At 48.6% G+C, this 19,022-nt stretch overlaps 1 protein-coding gene across 1 annotated transcript in view; it reads right to left on the reverse strand.

Annotated features, from left to right (window-relative positions):
• Positions 1-19,022, reverse strand: part of Smad3 (SMAD family member 3) — a 110,108-nt gene that overhangs the window by 26,833 nt on the left and 64,253 nt on the right.

The raw sequence follows: 19,022 nt of genomic DNA on the forward strand, positions 1-19,022 counted from the left end.
TATCAGGACAGCATGGCCTGTTGTCAATTCACCAGAGACCTGCTTCAGTTTTGCTTTTTATACGCTGGCTTTTCCCCCCCCTAACACTACATCAACCAGTCTGCAGTTCTTCGGGGCTGTCAGTACTGCAGACCATTCTAGCTACGGAGGATACTGCTAAGAACCAAACTAATTCTGCTCACCGTAAGTCAAAGGAATGCCCTCAGAGCCATCTGCACCGGCATTCTGCTGTGTTGGAAAGCTCCACTGCTTGCACTTGCTTCCAGAATTGGGACTAAGATGGCCCATTGGTCTTTGAGATAACTCACAGAGCACCCAGGGCGCTCCAGCCCTTGCCAACCTGACGACGGGGGCTAACAAGCACTCTACACCAGCTTTTCGTACAGTCCTACACACCCTCACCCTGTAACAAAACCCCAAAGCATCCCCCATGAACCAGAGAGAGTCAGAAGGCAAGTCTCCTGGTTACTTGTTGGACACTTCTCATCCTACACGACTCAGGCCTCACTCTGGACAGCTCTGCTCTGCTCAGATCAGCCCCGGGACACACAGCTTCCAAAATGCCCTATGGAAAATGGGTTAGTTGGCATCATCAGTTTGGCAGAATAAAATAAAGCGCCAGCCTGAGGCCTATACAATTAAAGAATCGCTTCTTAAAACCACGACACAAGGCCGGGCGGTGGTGGCGCACCCCTTTAATACCAGCACTCGGGAGGCAGAGGCAGGCGGATCTCTGTGAGTTCGAGGCCAGGCTGGACCAACAGCCTCCAAAACAATACAGAGAAACCCTGTCTCGTAAAAACAAAAAACAAAAAACAAAAAAAAAAAAAAACCGACACAATAGACACAAAAGTGGTTATTCAGGGAAAGATGTGTGTCAGCCTCAAAAGTGGAACTCCACAAGAAAGGAAAGGAAAGGAAGAGCTGAGGAATCTAGCCATTGTTAGAGGGCCTTCCACTCCTAATGACCTGGAGATAGAGGCCTGCCTTTGTTCTCTTCAAAACAAGGCAGGACACAGACAGCTACTCCCCCATAAGGGCCATTCCTCAGATCTCCTCTGCCAAGTGAACTTCAATGTTAACTCACTTCACCAAACAAGCAATTCTGCTGGCAGGATTTTTAGTCAGTCTTGTTCCCCTCCCCTGCTCTCCCCCCCCCGCCACACACACACACACACACACACACTCTCTCTCTCTCTCTCTCTCTCTCTCTCTCTCTCTCTCTCTCTCTCTCTCTCTCTCTCTCTCTCTCTCTCTCTCTCTCAAAGCAGAAACCAGTAACAGGCTAAATGTCCTCTCACACGCCTCCTTTCCCAGTTTTCTCACACGCCTCCTTTCCCAGTTCCCCAGCCTCCCACCTCCCTGGGGTTTGCCTGAGTCAAGACAGGAATCACTTCTGAGCGGGCAAGGCTACATGCTCAGAGGTTGGGTTTCATCCTCCCTCCCTCCCTCCCTCCCTCCCTCCCTCCCTCCCTCCCTCCCTCCCTCCCTCCCTCCCTCCCTCCCCTTCCTTGAAGATTCTTACAGGCCCTCAGTAGGACAAGCAGAACCATGTGAAGGAGGCCAGCTGTCTGTCTAGTTCTAGATAACCTTATAGATCCCAGAGCTAAAGAGAAAATACAAAGTGGCATTTGTGATTGGAGAGGAGGGGTAGGAGGGAGAGGAAAGAAGAGAAAATGAGGTTCTGTGTTGATTGCACAGTTTTGACTTCCAAAGTTACATGAGTCATCAGCCAGAGAGGTAACACAGCGACCCTGAGTGCAACGAAACAAGCTAAGTGTGTGCCGTGTGACTCGGTGACACACACAGAGAGGTGGCCAGGGACAAGGGCTTCCTCGGCTCCTGTTTTACAACACTTTTAGAAACATCCAAACAACACATCTGAGAAAGGAGACAGCCCCCATCCTTTCTTCCATGGCTTCACATGTGCTAAGCAAGCGCTCTGCCCACTGAGCCACACACACTCCAAGGCCCTGCTCCCTACTCTATGAAGAGGGAGTCTCCTCCCCTTGCCCCAGTGCCTCATGCTTGTGCTTTCCACTCCGCTACGGCCAGCCCCGTGGGCCATCTTTTGCCAACAACAGAAATGGATGTTGAGCCTTATGCATGCTGGGCAAGCAAGCGATCTACCATGAGCTCCATGACCGCCTTTAGGTTTCTCAAACCTTCCAGTTTGGCTATAGGAATAGGAAAGAAGCAAGAGTTGGGGAGCTGGAAATAAGGAAGGAGAGCTAAATCATCAATTCTTTAAGATTTCTTACTTGCTTGTCATTGCGCGCCACATGTGTGGGAGTGTCTGCAAAAGAGGCCACTGAGGTCCTTTGGACCTGGAATTACAGGTGGCAAGCTGCCTAATATGAGTGATGGCATGTGAACGCAAATCTCTCCAGCCTTGGAAATGACTGATTTCTACACGAAGTTAAGTACCACAAAGTTCAGTAAGGGGCTACTTTCGCCTATAGACAATGTGGTGATTGTGGGGCCTCATTGCCAGCATTCCACCTACATGTCCCCCCTTTTTTTTAATCAAAGCTTTTCAGAGCAGTTTCCATCATAAATGGTAGTAAAATCAAGATTCTGTACAGCCCAGGCTTAACAGGGCCAGGCAGAGTTCCACAGCCACAGGCATTCCTTTCTGTCTATGGGAAGGACTTCAATTGTACCTAAACAAAGGGCTCTGGTTTGCTGGGGCAATCTAACCTCTGTCAGCACCTCTCCAGGCAGAAGACAGGAGTTCCAAACAGAGGCCTTCAGCCATCCTGCTGCACAATCTGTAGAAAGGAAGATGACCATGCCATTCCACATAAGCAGGCCTCCTAGGGGATACAAATTCTTGATCAAAGCCTGAGTTCCTGAAGCAGCCACGACAAAAAGCAGAGTTCAAGGCAACCCCAACCACCACACCACACCACCACCACCACCAGGACACTCTGTTCTTTCCCAAACTGCCCATTCCACAGTAAGGCCTCCACAGCATCCCATCCTGTGGTTCTTCCTGCCCGCTGGCCTCCCTCCACCCCCTCTCTTGCTTCTGAAAATCCCCGCTACCTCCAATGCTTAGCTTAGCCCTCATGGCCTTGTGTGATCCAACTCCCTGCCCATCTAGGCCAGGAGCTCCTGGTGGGCAAGGAGACTCAGGCGACCTTCTCCTGGACCTGGAAGGGTGGGCTAATGGGTCATATCAGAAGAATGCCATGACCAGATTACTAAAACTCTGTGCATTAACAGCCGGCTACACGACATGTCTCAGAAGATGTCAGAGACACACACAGACCTTAGGCCACCCTGTAGCCAGCCAAGTCCAAAGAATCCACAGACACACAACACAGGCTGCCACCAGAAATGCTCCCTCAACAAGCAGCTGGTCTAAAACAGCAAAGGCGTGACAGACACGGGTGCTGGTCATCTAGCAAGGACAGGGAAGCGCTAGAGACTGCAATTCTTTTGAATGGGGAAGCTTGCCTGCGTCACTTGCCATGCCAGACAGGCAAAGTCACCTGTAGCTAAGGTGCGGGTAGACATTAGACAAGCTACTAGAGGTGGCAAGGTCAAAGCCTAGGTCCTGGCAGTCCTGACCAGCCAGACTCAGATATCCAGTCACAACATGTGAGTAGTGAATATAAAGAAAGATTTCTTCAATGTGACAACACTGGGAAGAGGAATAAAGATGTCCCGCAACGCCCCTTCCCCAGTCCATCTTCAGGGACCTGACATGAGGTTTAGATAAACACACAGCTAAGCATCCCCGCTCAGTGTGTAGTCCCACCTGCCATTGATCAATCATCAACTCCACTTTCTCCAGCAAGGTGGTCTGACAGCGTCTTCGTTCTTACCAGCCTGAGACCTCTGGGAAATGTCCATTCCTTGGGGTCTGTTGTACCAATAGCCTGAGCAACAAAGGGAAGGGCACAAGTGTCTCTTTAGAAACATCTGTTCCTGTCAGGATGGCTACAGAGGACCTTGCACTCCATCTACTTAATTGATATCATCAACTGGATGTTTCATCAGCATCAGATTCAATAGCCTAGAAAGCACAGCCTTCTGGAGCAGCATCCTAGAGCAGGCGTGAGCAGCAGGCACAAGGACCGGGAGTGCTTGGTGTTTCTCTCAGGCCATGCCACCCACTGAAGCGCCAGTCTCTAAGTGTGGGCCATCTGGTCCAAAAGCAACTGGTTCAAGGTCTCTAGTGACTCTGCACTGTCTGGCATTCCAAGTACCAGGGAGAGAGACAGTAGTAGCACGTAGACACTGTAGCTTCCTCCTCCTGCGACTGCCACTCAGGGCTGAGACAGAGAATCACCGATAACAGCAAAGCAAGTGAGGACCGGCTGAGGACACCTACAGAAAGGCCACCTTTTCTCTCCACCGCATGTGGGACATGGTGACAGGGGAAGCTTTGGGCTTCCACCACTCTGCGGGTCAAAAGCAAAAACCCAAAGAAATCAAAAGCGCGTTATCAGTAACAGCAACCAAGCCTGTCAATCAGCCTGTGTGTGGGAGGACCAAACTAACACTAACCACTTCCTGGAGCTGAGGCTACCTCACACCAGAAAAGAGAACAAGGTCTCACAGTGGCTAGCCTCAAGTCCGGGCTCTTGAATTGATGAGGCAGGTCAGAGAAGCTCACAGCCACGGCTGGCTTCGGTGGGATCTGACCTGGTGTGAGACTGAGCATAATGGAACCCTGGGGAATGCTCCAAAGCTCAGGAACCCTGGGACTTTGGAGCAGCGGGCATTTCGGCATCACCACGTTTGTTGTTTCTTCATGAGGAAAATGAGGCCATGAGTGGACATCTACTACAGACAGTTCAGAGGGAGCTGTAATGCTTTCCTTTACTCCAGGAAGCTGTGACCTAAAACCATCAATGTCCCAGTGAGAATCGCATCCACTGAGGCAACTACACAAGTGGCTGAGGCCACAGAGGCAGAGGTTCCCGCTGCAAGGCCCCACTTACCCCTGTGCACCCTGCTACAGGCCTTCTATCACTGCAGCCTGTCAATCAGGAAGGCAGGCTGCTTGGTCCAGGCCAGAGAACAGCCTCTGGAACCCTGTTCCACAGTGCAGGGCTGGGGGCGTGCCTAACAGTGTAAGGGAGTGTTCAATACCGGGGGAGGGGGAGAGAGGGGGAGAGACAGAGAGAGGGGGGGGGGGGAGACAGAGAGAGAGAGAGAGAGAGAGAGAGAGAGAGAGAGAGAGAGAGAGAGAGAGAGAGAGAGAGAGAGAGAGAGAGAGAGAGAGAGCGCTTCCTGGGCTGTATAGGAGAGGAAATGGAAGAGCTTGTCACCAAATTCTAACCCAGCCATCCCCACACCCCTTAAGGAGGTAGCTACTGGCTTTTCCTGAAGAGAGCATGGCCCGTGCCTGCCCCCACCCTCCTACCATGGGAGCATCTGCTTCTTTAAGGAAGTTTCCCTCAGCACAACATGAAACACAGACACTACATGGGAAGGGCCCCAGACACCGATTCTCCTTGGACTGGATTGACCCCTCAGCCTGAGCCATGAAGGGCCAGCCCTCCAGCCTCCCGACCACTGACCAGATGGCTACCCCAATCACCTGTTGGAGGAAGAGAGCTTGGTTAACAGGTCTGTCTCTATTAAAGTGCCTACTATGTGCCTGTGTCTTCCCAACTTCCTTTGCTTGAGATTCAGGACTACAAACAATCCTGTTTTGTTTCAGGCTCTTTGGGAACTAGCTTTTCCTACCTCACCTCCTTAAAGAGACACCTCGGGGCAGCTGCTTCACATAGGCGAGTATCATGCCAAGTAGTTATAAATAAAGTGCTTTAAATATATTAATTCAGTGGGACAAGGGCTGCATTTTCCAAAAGAAGATCATGAAGCTGAGAGAGGCTCACTGTCATCCAGGTCACAATGGCAAAGGACATTAGAGTTAAACTATATGAACAGCAAACAGGAAACCCAGCTTCTACTGTGTAATGCTGTCCGTCAGTCTGCAGGCAGACATGGTGGGAACATGGATGGGGATGAGACCTGGGACCTGGGTTCTCAATTAGGTTTCTCTCCTTGCTACTTGATGGACACTTTAAGCATCTCCCATCTCCCAGGAAGAGGGGAGCGTTTGAGAAACTTCTCACACAGGCCCTTCCTTACCTGAGCAGTGTACACTGGCATAAGTGCCACAGGTTACTTTTCACTCACGTTCTAGAAAATACCACCCAACGTGAGACTAAGCAATCACTCTTGAATTTCAGAGTTATTCCTCGAACAAGATCAGGAGATGTGAGAATGTTCTAGAAACACCAACATCTGGGGTCAATCTCTTTTGCTTTTTTTTTTTTTTTAATGGTGTAAGCAGCTATGAGATCAGGCTGAAAGGGGACACAATGCCCTTCACAGGCTTGCCAAGTTCTGCCACACTTGCTTGAAATTCTCACCTTTTACCAGACCTGCTGGGTATAGGCTTATAATACCAGACAGCCTCTTGGGAGGCAGAGGCATGATGATTCAAAGTCTAGAGCCAGCCCAGGCAACTTAGTAAGACCCCCATCTCAAAGTTGAAAAAAGTAAAGGGGTGGGCGGGGGTTGGGGAGATGAAAGTTCAGTGGCAGAGCACATGCCTAACATGCATGAGCCCAGCACATGGAACGCATATCTGCAGGCCTGTCCTACAGGATGGCAAGGAAAGGTCATTCAAGGAGGAGCCAGGAGCAAGATCTCAGCAGACTGACAATGATGACAGACTGTGTGTAAACTCCAGTCCACATCACACAGACGACCAGGTGTCCCTACCGATAGGGTTACATGAGCCAGTCAGCTACCAGCTGGGATGTAACTTCCTCTTGCCCAGAAAGTACCACCCAGCCTGGCATAAAGCTGACATAGCAGGTAATGAACACGTTCCTTCAGTGATTTGACTAAGTGAAAACATGGGGACAAATAAATGCTAAACAAATATTTGGGTTTTTTTTCCAAAATATACTTTCAGAAAATAAAAAACCCCACTCCTATAGTAAACTCTTTTAAAATTGAAGACACCCTGAAACTCAAATAAAATAAAAATTTTAAAGTCCCCAAGTGTCAACATCCATTTTTTAAAAGATTTAATTTTTAATTATGTGTATGCCTATGTCTGTGTGTGGTTAAGTACACATGAGTGAAGTATCCACTGAGGCCACAAATGATAGTCAGATTCCCTGAAGCTGGAGGTACAGATGGTTATGGGTTGTCCTATACGGGTGCTGGGAACCTAACTCTTGTCCTATTGAAGGGCTGGATCTCCAGTCCCAACTTGTCCCTTTATATCCTTGTGATGAAATGCCATCCAGCCATAGAAAGGAATTCATTTTTTTTAGATATTTTTATTTCTTCAATTTTTATTATCAGGAGTGACTGAAATAAAAATATAATTGAGTCCCATCATTATTGTCATTATGGAAATGGCTTTAAGAGAAAACTGGTCAGATGAATATTATTGCTTCCCACTTTTCAACTGGTAAATAGTTGCCATTGATAACAGACAAGCCCAGAGAATCTGTCCAGAATGTTCAAGATATGGTGTATTATACAACATGCCTGGTCTTGGGGAGACACCTAAGACACACAAAACATGGCCAAATCTAAAAAGCATCCTAGGTGAAAGAAACCAGTCCAAAAGAGCATGTACCACGTGACTCGACTCATACAAAATTTCAGGAGATGCAAACTAATGCACAGTGACTGGGCATGGGCCACCTGGGAGGCAGTAAGGAAACTGAAGGGTGGCATTACTGACTTTGACCAGTTCAGTATCTTGATCGTTGCAATGGCTTTCGGGTTTGTATACAAACATTAAAAAAAATCATCATATTGTACGTTTTAAATGTGTGTCATTGTATGTCAATTACACCTCAATCTAGGTGTCTAAAAGAAAGATTTCCCCAAAATTCTGTTGGGGGGGGTCGTCAATGAGAAGCTGCATTTTAAAAGGCACAGAACAACCAACAGATTAGGTCACAGATGCCCCCATTTGCTCAGTGCCTGGCCAACCCTGCTAAGAGCCAGAAATGGCCCTCTAGTGATCTGGAGGGCAAGGTGTATCCTAGAAGAGTGTGAGGGGGGTGGTCTCTGAGGATCTCTCTGAGGCATGGTCAGGGACTGAGGATCTCTCTGAGGCATGGTCAGGGACTGGGTACTGCGCTGCCGCTGATCAACATGAGGTATCCCCTGCCCACCCACGGAGCTTCTCCCATGTCGCCACGAGCCTGTGCAACAAGATCTTTGGATGTTGAAGTACTGCAGTTGAAACCACATGGACAAGAGATATTTGTATAGCAGTTCTCAAAGCTTCTGCAGTCACTCTGGCCACGGACACCTCGAGCCTGGCCTCTCATTCTAAGCCAGCCAGAGAGAGCTGTCCTGCCCATCAAGAAGCCGAGTTCAGCAGCCAGAGAGTTCAAATAGCTCCCAGTAGCTGCTGGGAGTCTGTCAAAAATAAAACATGATGGGCTAGGGAGAAGATTCAATAGATGACGTACTTGCCATCCAATCACAAGGACCTGAGTTCAACCGTCAGAGCCCTGTTTAAAACAACAAAAATGAACAAACAAAAAGGCCCAACAATTGTTCACAGTTAGCATATGAGCCCCAGGGTGACAGGCAGGCAGATCCCTAAGACTCCCCAGCAATCCAGCCTGGCCTACTTAGCAAGTTCCAAGCTAGAGAGAGACCCTGTCTCAAACCAAAGGTGGAAGGGATCTAAGGAATGACACTTCAGGTTGACTTCTGGCTTCCCCACATAAATGTGTACATGCAAGACACACAGGCACACATGCATATACGTGTACACACACACACACACACACACACACACACACACACCCCAAAGGGGGGGGGGGAAGGGAAGATGAGAAGAAGAAAGGCAGGCCCAGAAATCTAAGGATCTAAGGTACCTCTAAGTACAGAGCATTCTGGGTAAAAGAAAAGCCAGCTGATGGGTTACCTAACTAGCAACTGTAAGACACAGGGCACAGACAGACAGATGGACAACGTGCAGGGAGTGAGAGTACTCAGCCCTTAACGGGATGTCTTCATCAAACCCATCCCTTCGAGGCTCAGAGATCTATGCAGTAGAGGAGGGAGAAAGATTGTAAGAGCCAGAGGTAGTGGATGACTCCAAGGAAGCCGCAACGTCCAGACTCAACAGAACCGATACACCTATGGACTCAGAGCCCGCGGCAACACACTCAACCTGCCCAAGTCCAAACCAGACAGAACACCAGCCCTGGAAGGGAAAGTGGGCAAAGTCCCACCCCTAACCAAGAAGCTATTTACAACTGATACCTGCTAGGAAAGGGAAAATGCATTTTCTCCAGGGGAGTGTCACTGAGTATATTAACGACACTCCAGGGCAGGCCCCATACCCAGGAGTAGTTAGTCAGTGAAGAGACTCTGTGGCTGTTTTGTGAGTGTGTGTGTATTTTGTCTTGTTTGGTGTGTGTGCGTGTGCGTGTGCGTGTGTGTGTGTGTGTGTGTGTGTGTGTGTGTGTGTGTGTCTGTCTGTCTGTCTGTCTGTCTGTCTGTGTTTCAGTTTGTTTTGATTTTCAGGTTTTGTTTTTTGGGGAAGTTTGTGTGGTTTTCAAGAAAGAACATGAAGTTGGATGGGTAGACAGGTTGGGGTGGGGATCTGGGAGGAGTTGGGGGAGAAGAGAGGATATATCCCAAACATTATATGAAAACAACTCATATAAACTTTAAGTAACTGAAAAATACGAAACACAGACACACACACAGGGCCCAGCCTTCCACCTGGAGTGTTGAATGCTGTTTGCTCCTCAGAGGTGTCTTCTTCTGCTCCTGATATAGCCTTCCATGACTTGCGGGGAACATGGACCTGGAAGACTCCCTTTGCTCCATTCCAGATCAGAAGAAGAGTGTCTACCCTGGGGAGCTTCTGTGTGGATTCCCAAAGGGCCTTTGAGGGCCAGAGACCTGGTGGGCCCAGTTTATCCCCTCACACTCCTTCCTGAGACTCTTCCTGCTGCCTCCTTCCTAGCTACACCCAGAAAGAAACATGGAACCTTCCAGTCTGCCAGCACGAGCAAGACAGGACTCACCCTAACGCGCCAGGCAGGAAGCTGGAGGGAACAGGAGGGCTTTGAACACAGCCCATCCGATAAATATTTATTGTACAAATGGCTAACAGGCCAAAGCCAAGCCAGAGCAGCCTTTCTCTCCCCCGCCTCACTGCCCCACTAGTGGTCAATCCTAGAGACTTCCGGACGCTTCCCACTGCCGGAAGGGGACACAGAAGACAGCTATCCATTAATTGGTCTGGGCCGGAGGTCGAAAATAGGCAGCAACCCACAGATGTTTTGTTTGGCCTGCAAATGTTTTTTTTTTTATTTTTAAATTATTTGCCAACTTTTAAAAGCTGGAAGATTTCATATATAAACCTAAGCTTTGCTCTTAGAAAATGGAGATCTGGCAAGATGCTGCACCCCCTGGCTGATACCCAGTTGCCGGTGCCCCATTAGACTTACAATGGACCTAAAGCCACACACCTATTTCCGATAGGAGGACCCATTTCCCACACACTGCTCATCCTGTGAGCATTGTAGCTTGCAGCGCTTGCTGGGTTGCAAAGAGGGAGTCTCCACTCCATATAAACAAAATGGAACCCAAAGAACCCAGGGTGGCCTTGGTAGGGCAGCTGTCCACACCAGCTCGTTCACAGCGGCAGGAGTCACACTGACTGACCTGTCCTCCCCCCCCGTCACTGTTAATCTTGACGGTCAGCTTCTCTGAAATTTTAGAATTGCTCAGTAGGAAAAGGATATCTGTAAAATGCATTCCCAGCAAGGATTAACTGAATAGTGAGGCCCTACCCTGAAAGTGGGCAATATCATCTCATGGGCTGGGGTCCCCAGATGAATGAAAAGAAAGTGAAATGTAACAAGTCTGTCTCTCTCTCCCTCTCTTCCCCCCTCTCCATCTCCCCATCTTCCTGACTTGATGCAATATGACCAGTCACTTCATGCTCCTGCCTCCATGCTTCCCCCCTCTCCATCTCCCCATCTTCCTGACTTGATGCAATATGACCAGTCACCTCATGCTCCTGCCTCCATGCTTCCCCCTCCCTTCCCCCTCTCCATCTCCCCATCTTCCTGACTTGATGCAATATGACCAGTCACCTCATGCTCCATGCTTTCCTGCCACCCTCAAGTAAACCCTACCTTAAGTTGCTTTTGTCAGACAGCTTGTCACAACAAAAAGAAAAATACAGAAAGCAGGTATCAAAGAATGGAACTGTCACTGGGGTTTGTGAGAGGAATATCAAGAGTAGGGAGCCAAAAGCTGGAAAAGCCCTAAGACGCTGGGAGCAGAGCCGCATAAGAGGCCATTCTGATAGGAGCTCGGGAGACCAGGAGGCCAATAAACATGCGGACACCTGGGCTTCAGAAAGGAGCGAGGACTGTAAGGAACTGGACTAGTGGATTCAAAGAAACTTGCTATGTTTAACTCACCTCTCACACACTCAAATGAAGCTGAATTCAAAAGTAACAGGCTAAGTTGTCTGGTGGAAGAAATTTCAAGATAGTATAACATCCAGGCTGTGCTGTGGCTACTGCTCATGGCCCTTTCCCACACTTAGGGTGAGCAAAAACCAAGAAAATAAAAAACAAAACAAACAAACAAAAACAATCTGAAAAAAAAAGTGGAGTTTGGTGAAGAAAGGTGTAAAAGCAGGCTTAACACTATGTGCAAGGCGGCCACGGAGAGTGGCTGCAACTCTTGAAAAGACTGACACTATTAGAGAAACCTCACACTCAGCCACGGGACAAGGGGAAAGCCACGCCAAGGACCAGTCTTAACCATCACAGTTCCAGCTTGTGACAATGCAAATGTATTTGAAAGGAGAGACCATGGGCCGAGAATGTTGGTGAACATGGCAACCTACAGGATTCTTCACAACGGCCACTATGATCCAAGCAGGGCTGGCTCCATCTTGAGCTGGCAGCAGAACTTAGTGTCATCCCATAAGGGTGTCGTAAATGCATGTGCTGGAGTTTCAGAAAGCCACTGAAGCCAGGCAATAGGTGACAAGGAGGCCCTGAGAGGCGTGATGGGGAAGCCTAGGTTTCAGTGGAGACCCCAGGTTATTGGAGATGCCAAAACTGGGCCATATGCTGGAAAGCTGCAGGCTTCACAAAGTCAGGCAGACTTTAAAAAAAAAAAAAAAAGGATTGTTTGCTTCCAGTGTAAGAACTATAGGAGTGTGTTTGCCCACGACCAGTGTAGAACCCAGATGATTCCATCATGAGTCTCACGTGGCAAACATAGAGCTACAGTGTCTGATGTTTACCCTGACTTTTCCTTGCCCCGCCCCCATTCCTCCCTTAAAGGATGGGAATGTTTACTCTGGGCCACTGTGTATTGTAAACATGGAACTTTTTAATTATTTTATAGGGGTTCACAGTTAAAAGAGGTTGGACTTTGAAATTTTGAACATTGGAACTGCTAAGATTTAGGGAACTTTGAGAAATGAACAAAATGCATTTTGCATTATGGGATGAACACTAGACTTTATGGGCCAAGGTGCATGGTTATGATTTAAAAGTGATGTGTTTAGATATGACGTTCACAAGGGGTGTATTTGTAACAGTTAAACTTTGGTCATGTCTATGAGGGTATATCCAATAGAGAGAAGGCTGAAACGGGAAAGCCCATCTCAAATGCGGGTGGCACCACCCCATGAGCTAGCATCTTGGACCCAATAAAGAGGAAAAAGTCATCTAAGTACCAGCATCTATCTCTCCCTGCTTCCTGACTACAGAGGCAAGGTGACCAGCTGCCTTATCCTCTGCTGCCATGCCTTCTCCACCATGATGAATTGTATTCCCCTTAAACGGTGAGCCAAAATCATCCCTTCCTCCTTCCTTCTTTGCTTTCTTAAGATGCCTTTGTCAGGGCAATGAGAAAAATGACTGACAGGACTCCCAAATGCCCCTCTGAATAATAAGTTCCAGGGCCTGAGTTCTGCCAGGGTTAGACCAGGTGACTCACGCCAGTGATTATGTGGAGAGAGCTCTTGGCAGTTATGCTGCTCTCTGGAGTTGCACAGCCTGATGATCTACAGATCTCTTCTGTCAGGGCTCGCTCCAAATACCCTGCAGAGCCCTAAGACAGCCCTCCTGAGCCTGTGGCAGCTTCAGAGAAAACAGCAGGCTCATACACCTGGGGTGAGTGAAGGTAAAGGGGGAGACAGGAAGGAAGCAGAGGAGAGGAAGGGGCAAGAAAAGGGAGCAGGAAACAAAGCTGTCACCATGCTCAGGGAAATGGTGACACACATCATCAATCTGTCCCCACTGCCTCCCCAGCTTCCACCCTCTTATATCAAACAGTCATGTAGGGAACAATTTCTACCCACGCCTACCTTACACCTACCTCCCCCCTGGTGAGTCAGGGTTAAAGAAAAAACAAATGGCCCCAACGCTTTGGATTTCTTACCACGTCCAAGGCCTCAGCTGCAGGTGTGCTCAGCTCAGAGGAGATGCTTGAGAAGGCTCATGACGGAGCCTCTCCTATGGAATGTGAATTCTAGCTGCCAGCCAGCTCCAGGGCCTTGTATTCAGGCCTGGACCAATAGGGACTCCTGTAGTTAACTGTGTCCCTGAAGGCTTAAAGCCTAGGGTGGGGTCATTTCAAGGAGGAGTGATCCGCTGCCCTCAGTGAAAATCCTGGCAAAAGCCGAGAGGAGTAAAGCAGGGCAGGAAAACCAGCTTTGCTGTCCTGACATGTTATCAGCACGGCTGACGTCACCAGAGTGCACAGGGCCTATTTCTTCCCCAAATGTGAATAGAAAGACATCTGGTTCTCAGCATCTTTAAGGTCCAAGTGACCTTAAACCCCTAGTCTTCTTTCCTAAGATGAGAGCATCTCAGGCAGGATGAGTTTCCAGGCCTCCTTTGATCACTGCCTTGGATACCCCAAGCTGGCTTTACTAGGGAACAGAGGCCTCACACAAGTCATGCTCTGTGCTAACGGCCGGTTCAGCCCAGGGTCTCAAAGATTGCTTTGTAACTGAACAATGAAGGGGTTCTTGTTCAGGTAGGATGGTGGGGCTGTAGTTATTTCAACACAACCAAATTCCACAAAACACTGAAAAACACTGAGGCCTGACAGATGGCTCAGTGGGTAAAGGCACCTGTCACCAAGCATAGGGACCTAAGTTCAAGTCCTGGGACCCACACAATTGAAGGAGAGAACAGACTGCCCACCAGTGCATTACAGCATCCACGTGCAACACACACACTAAAGAAATAAAATGTAAAAACAGTAACAACAACTAATGTTTCACATCTTCCCAGACAGAATCAACTAACAACCTTGGATTGGAATGGTCATGAGGTGGACTTCTTGACCCTCAAAGGAAGGGAGTTTAAAATTTCAGCTTGGTTGTCTCCAAGTTGCTGTTCTCCATGCAGATAACATGAACAATGCCTGCTATAGGACTTCTGCATGCACATACTCTCGCCATGCAGATACCAGAAATGATGCATGCTACAGGACTTACGCATGCACATACTCATCTGAAAACAGTCTCAAGCCAAGCAAGGGCAAAAGAAAGAAGGGAAAAATAATCAAAAGAACAGAAGGCCCAGCCCTGCAGAGTGGGCTGCAGCTGCTGAGCAGGAACGCTCCTTCGGGGGAGACAGATGAGTTCAGCATCCCTGGACACAGCCGCCCCAGGGAGCCCCTCGGCAGCAGTGAGTAGAGAGGGTTCTCCTAAGGAGCCTGCCATACTGGTAAACTAATCTGCACTTCCAGAAGGCTTAGCCCTAATGTCCTGGGGGGAGCCGGGTCCCAGGGACTAGAAGTGCACATCAAGTCATAACTAATGCTTCTGCTACCCACGTATGAGGCTTCCTCCAGGAATAAGGTTTTCTGTCCTCCAAGAATCTGTCCCTACCCAGAGAAAGGTAATGCTGGAAATAGCCCCCTGGACAGCAACTCGGAGGACTGATGGGCTAACAAACCCCAAAAGATGCTGTGTACCTGTGAGGGGTTTCTGACTCCCCATCCACCACAGTTCTTCCTATGAGAGCCTGGTGCTGCCCTTCTGGGATTCAGCCCCTCAGTGTTTGAGCATCTGAGGGTCAGGAGGAGAAGGGAGGGACAACCATGGAGAGGCAGCGTAGCACTGAACCCTAACAACCCGTTGCTTCCTCTGCTGCTTCAGGGAAGCCTTGGACACAGTTTGGCAAGTTCTCTATACTCCAAGAAGCAAGACAAATGGGCCATGAAGTCCATCTGTCCTGAAAGCTGAAGCAGGAGGATTACTAAGTCAAGTGTTGCCTGGGCTAGAAAGCACCTGTCTTAAAAAGTGAAAAGGCAGTAGGGATATAGTTCAGTGGTAGAGTGCTTGCCTAGTAGTGTGAGCTCCCAGGTTCAATCCTCAGTATTGCACGGGCATGAGCGTACAAACACACACACACACACACACACGAGAGTATACATGTACATGTATGTACATGATAGTCTGACTCCATCCCAGTTTCTGGAACATACTGACCATATTTCCAGGAGGAAAAAAAAATCAGATGAGAGAAATTAACAACCTCAAACAAGACTGGTAATGGCTAAAATTACACTTCTTAAACATTTGTTGAAAATAAAAAACAGACTGAAGTAGCAGATTTCTTGGCAACATCAAAAACTGAAAAATTGACCAGAGAAAAAATAAATTCCACAGGGGGAAAAAAACTCAACACAAAAATAAAACAGCAGCCAATAAGAGCTACTGCCTGAGTACAGACAAAAAGAATAAAGTCACACAGAGATGAGCAAGATGTTACCCATGAAAGAAGATTCCAGAATGGTAGAAGCTAAAATCACTATCAACCAAGAAGCAAAAAGGAACCAAAGCGTGGATGATGGCCCAGTATATCCCAGGTCCCAAGTTTGGCCCTGGTTTGAAAGGAGGCACATGGAGATGCAGAGGACACTGAGCCCAGTGCCTTCAAAGAACAGACTCCAGAGCAATTTGGTTGTGGTACACAATGGCTGAGGTATTAACTGGACCTGCAGGGCCCATATCCTCTGGCTAAAGTGCTGCTAATATGAACCAGATAAGAGAACCTACTAGAGCTGCATGCAGTGGTGCACACCTGTAATCCTAGCACTCAGGAGGCTGAGGCAGGAGGATTGCCAGCCCAAGGTAACAACATATGGAAGGAGAGAGACTTCTGTGAGCTATCTTCCAAGGAGAGTTGCAGACACGGAGTAGACCCAACCGGGGGAGAGGAGAGGAGAGACAGAAAGACAGAGAGTTGCAGGCCGCAAAGCTGAAGGGGCAGGGCCATCTAAGGTCTTTGATACTGGGCATGCAGCTACAGAATTTGGTATTTGCCCTTGTGGGTTTTGGTCTTGCTCTGGTCCAGATTTCCTCACTGTGCTCCCATCCCTCCCTTTTGGAAAGGTTGTATATTCCGTGCTCTCGTGTGTTGAAGTATACGATATGCTCTTTGGTTTTACAGAAGGTCAGCGTTAAGAGAATTGCCTTGTGTCTCAGAAGAGACTTAGGACTTTAAAACAGTGTTGAGACTGGAAGACCATGGCAACCTCTGGAGTCGGACTAAATGCATTCTGCATTATGACATGGTCCCGAGCCTATGGGGTGCAGGGAGCAGAGCTGGTTTGAATGACATGTCCCCCATGGTCTAGGGCATTTGAATACTTGGACCCCATTTGGTGATTATTTGGGGGGAGGTTTAGGAGGTGTGGCTTTACCGGAAGGCATACGTCACTGGGGTGAGCTTTGAGAGTTTAAGGACCCTCACCATTTCTCTGCTTTGTGCTCGCTGTGTAAGATGTGAGCTCTCATGCTCATGTCCCCAGGCCTTCGGTGCACCATCACAGACTCAAATCCAGAACTGTAAGCCAGTATACACTCTTCCTTCTGTAAGTTGCCTTGGTCACGGCATTTTATCACAGCAACAGAAAAGTAATGCAGAGGGAAGTAGTGGAGGAGAGAGGGAGAGGGGAGAAGGGAGGGGGGAGGAGAGAAGGAAAAGGGGAGGGTTAGGGAAGGGAGGAAAGAGATCCAATTTGACTGACAGACCTACAGGGAAGAGCCCCCCTAAAGAGAGAGATGGCCTTCTAGACCCAACCCTGTCCACTGCCCTGACCTCAGACAAGGACTCCCTCTAACACCCTAATACAAGGAGGAGTGACTAACAGGCTTAGGGCCCATCTGCTGAGAACCCCAGAGACTGTGGAATAAGCCCCAGTCTATAGAAGCCTGTCATGAGGCATCCTCTGCTCTCAAGGACTGGGGAGAAATTACCTATGGGGCTAGAGGTTAGGGTAAGAAGAGGGCAGTGAGTGGCTTGAATCTTCGTCGATCTAAATGCTCTGCAATAAGCCTATAATAGCCATAGTGATCAATGGAGTGGGACATTTTTTAAAGCCAAAATACCTGCTCTAAAAATAATGGACCGACACTGGATCGTCTTTACTTATCGTATGTGTGCACACATGTCATGACATACATGTGGAGGTCAGAGGACACCTTGTGGAAGTTGGTTTTCTCCTTCCACCATGTGAGATCTAGGGATTGAACTCAGATGTCTGGCTTGGTAGTAAGGACCCTTACCCTCCGAGTCATCTCACCAGCCTTGTAAGATGTATTTTAGTCACATAGAAGGTGCAAGTGACCCTGAGAATTCAAAATGGCACAACGTTGAGCTTACTATCAAACTGATATGCACCAGCTCTGGTAGGTCAAACACATTCCCATGGGGCCTGATAATGAACATGCAGCAATGTATTAACTTGTCTCTGCCTTCCTAAAGTTGTATTATCATTGGAAGAAAAAGCGTAATTATGTTCACTTTTACAGTGGAAGGGAAATTGAAACTCTTCTCTACAGAGGAACCTACTTATACCAGGTGCTCATTGGGAACCCTCAGTGTCACCCATCTACTCCAACAAGCAGATAGAGCCTTGGGACCCTTCATCTACCAGAGGAACAGACTTAAGCTTCCCAGGAGAAAAAGCCGCCGGCCCAGGCAATACCACCATCCACGGTGCATCTCTGCAAAGCAGGCTTGATCCCGGCACTGCCAGCACCTAGATGAGAGAGTTCACCTCTCTTACCCTCCATGCAAAACCCTCTCTTCCTCTAAAACCACCATTTGTTCCTCGGGGTGTCAGGGCATAGGTTGTTGCCCCCACGCCCAGTACCCAATCTCATCTCCATGTTCCTGGCACAGCCCAAAGGCATGTCCCTGCCCTACAGGACACAGGCAGTCTCTGAAGGGTGGGCTGCCAGCCAGCACCCCCACCCCCACTCAAACCACACACACACACCAGCTCAGGACCCATCCATGCTCTTTAAGCCCATGTCCTTGCCCATGAAGGTCCTTACCGCCTACTTCCCATGTGGTACGTGTGTGGTGCACAGCTCAGTCCCTCTCCACAGGGATAGTGCAGCATATCTCCAAGTTATTACCATTGCGGGATGGTTTTCTGTTTTGTTTGGTTTTTCTTCTTTTGAGATAATGCCTCACTGTGTAGCCCTGGCTGGCACAGAATTTGTTGTGTAGACCAAGCTGACCTCAGGCTCAGGGATCTGCCTATCTCTGTCTCCTGGGAGCTTGAATTAAAGTCCTGTGCTATCATGTCTAGAGGTCGGTGGTTCTCAATAGTACCACGTAAACTCAGCTCTCTTCATACCTGGTTCATGTTCTTTGCAAGCAGGTGTACCCTAAATCACACCATCCCCACACCCTACTCAGTACCACAGGGCCTGAGCCACAGTCAAGTTCACCAAGGAAAGAACTGGGAAACAAGGCCACTCTAAGGCTTTGAAGGAACTTACTAGGAAGCAAGAACTCTGGTCACCTCACACTCACACTACAAGGTGACACAGCACAGGCCATTCAAGGGATGGGGCTGCCAAGGTCTTTGCTGCTTCCCTCTAATGAATGACTCTATGACAACAAAGGCCTAGGATATCTGAGACCTGGGAACAGCAGGAACCACTAGCATCCAAACACAGATAAACACCTAATGAACCT

Source organism: Mesocricetus auratus, unplaced genomic scaffold (assembly GCF_017639785.1).
Source record: "Mesocricetus auratus isolate SY011 unplaced genomic scaffold, BCM_Maur_2.0 Super-Scaffold_100691, whole genome shotgun sequence".
NCBI lineage: Eukaryota > Metazoa > Chordata > Mammalia > Rodentia > Cricetidae > Mesocricetus > Mesocricetus auratus.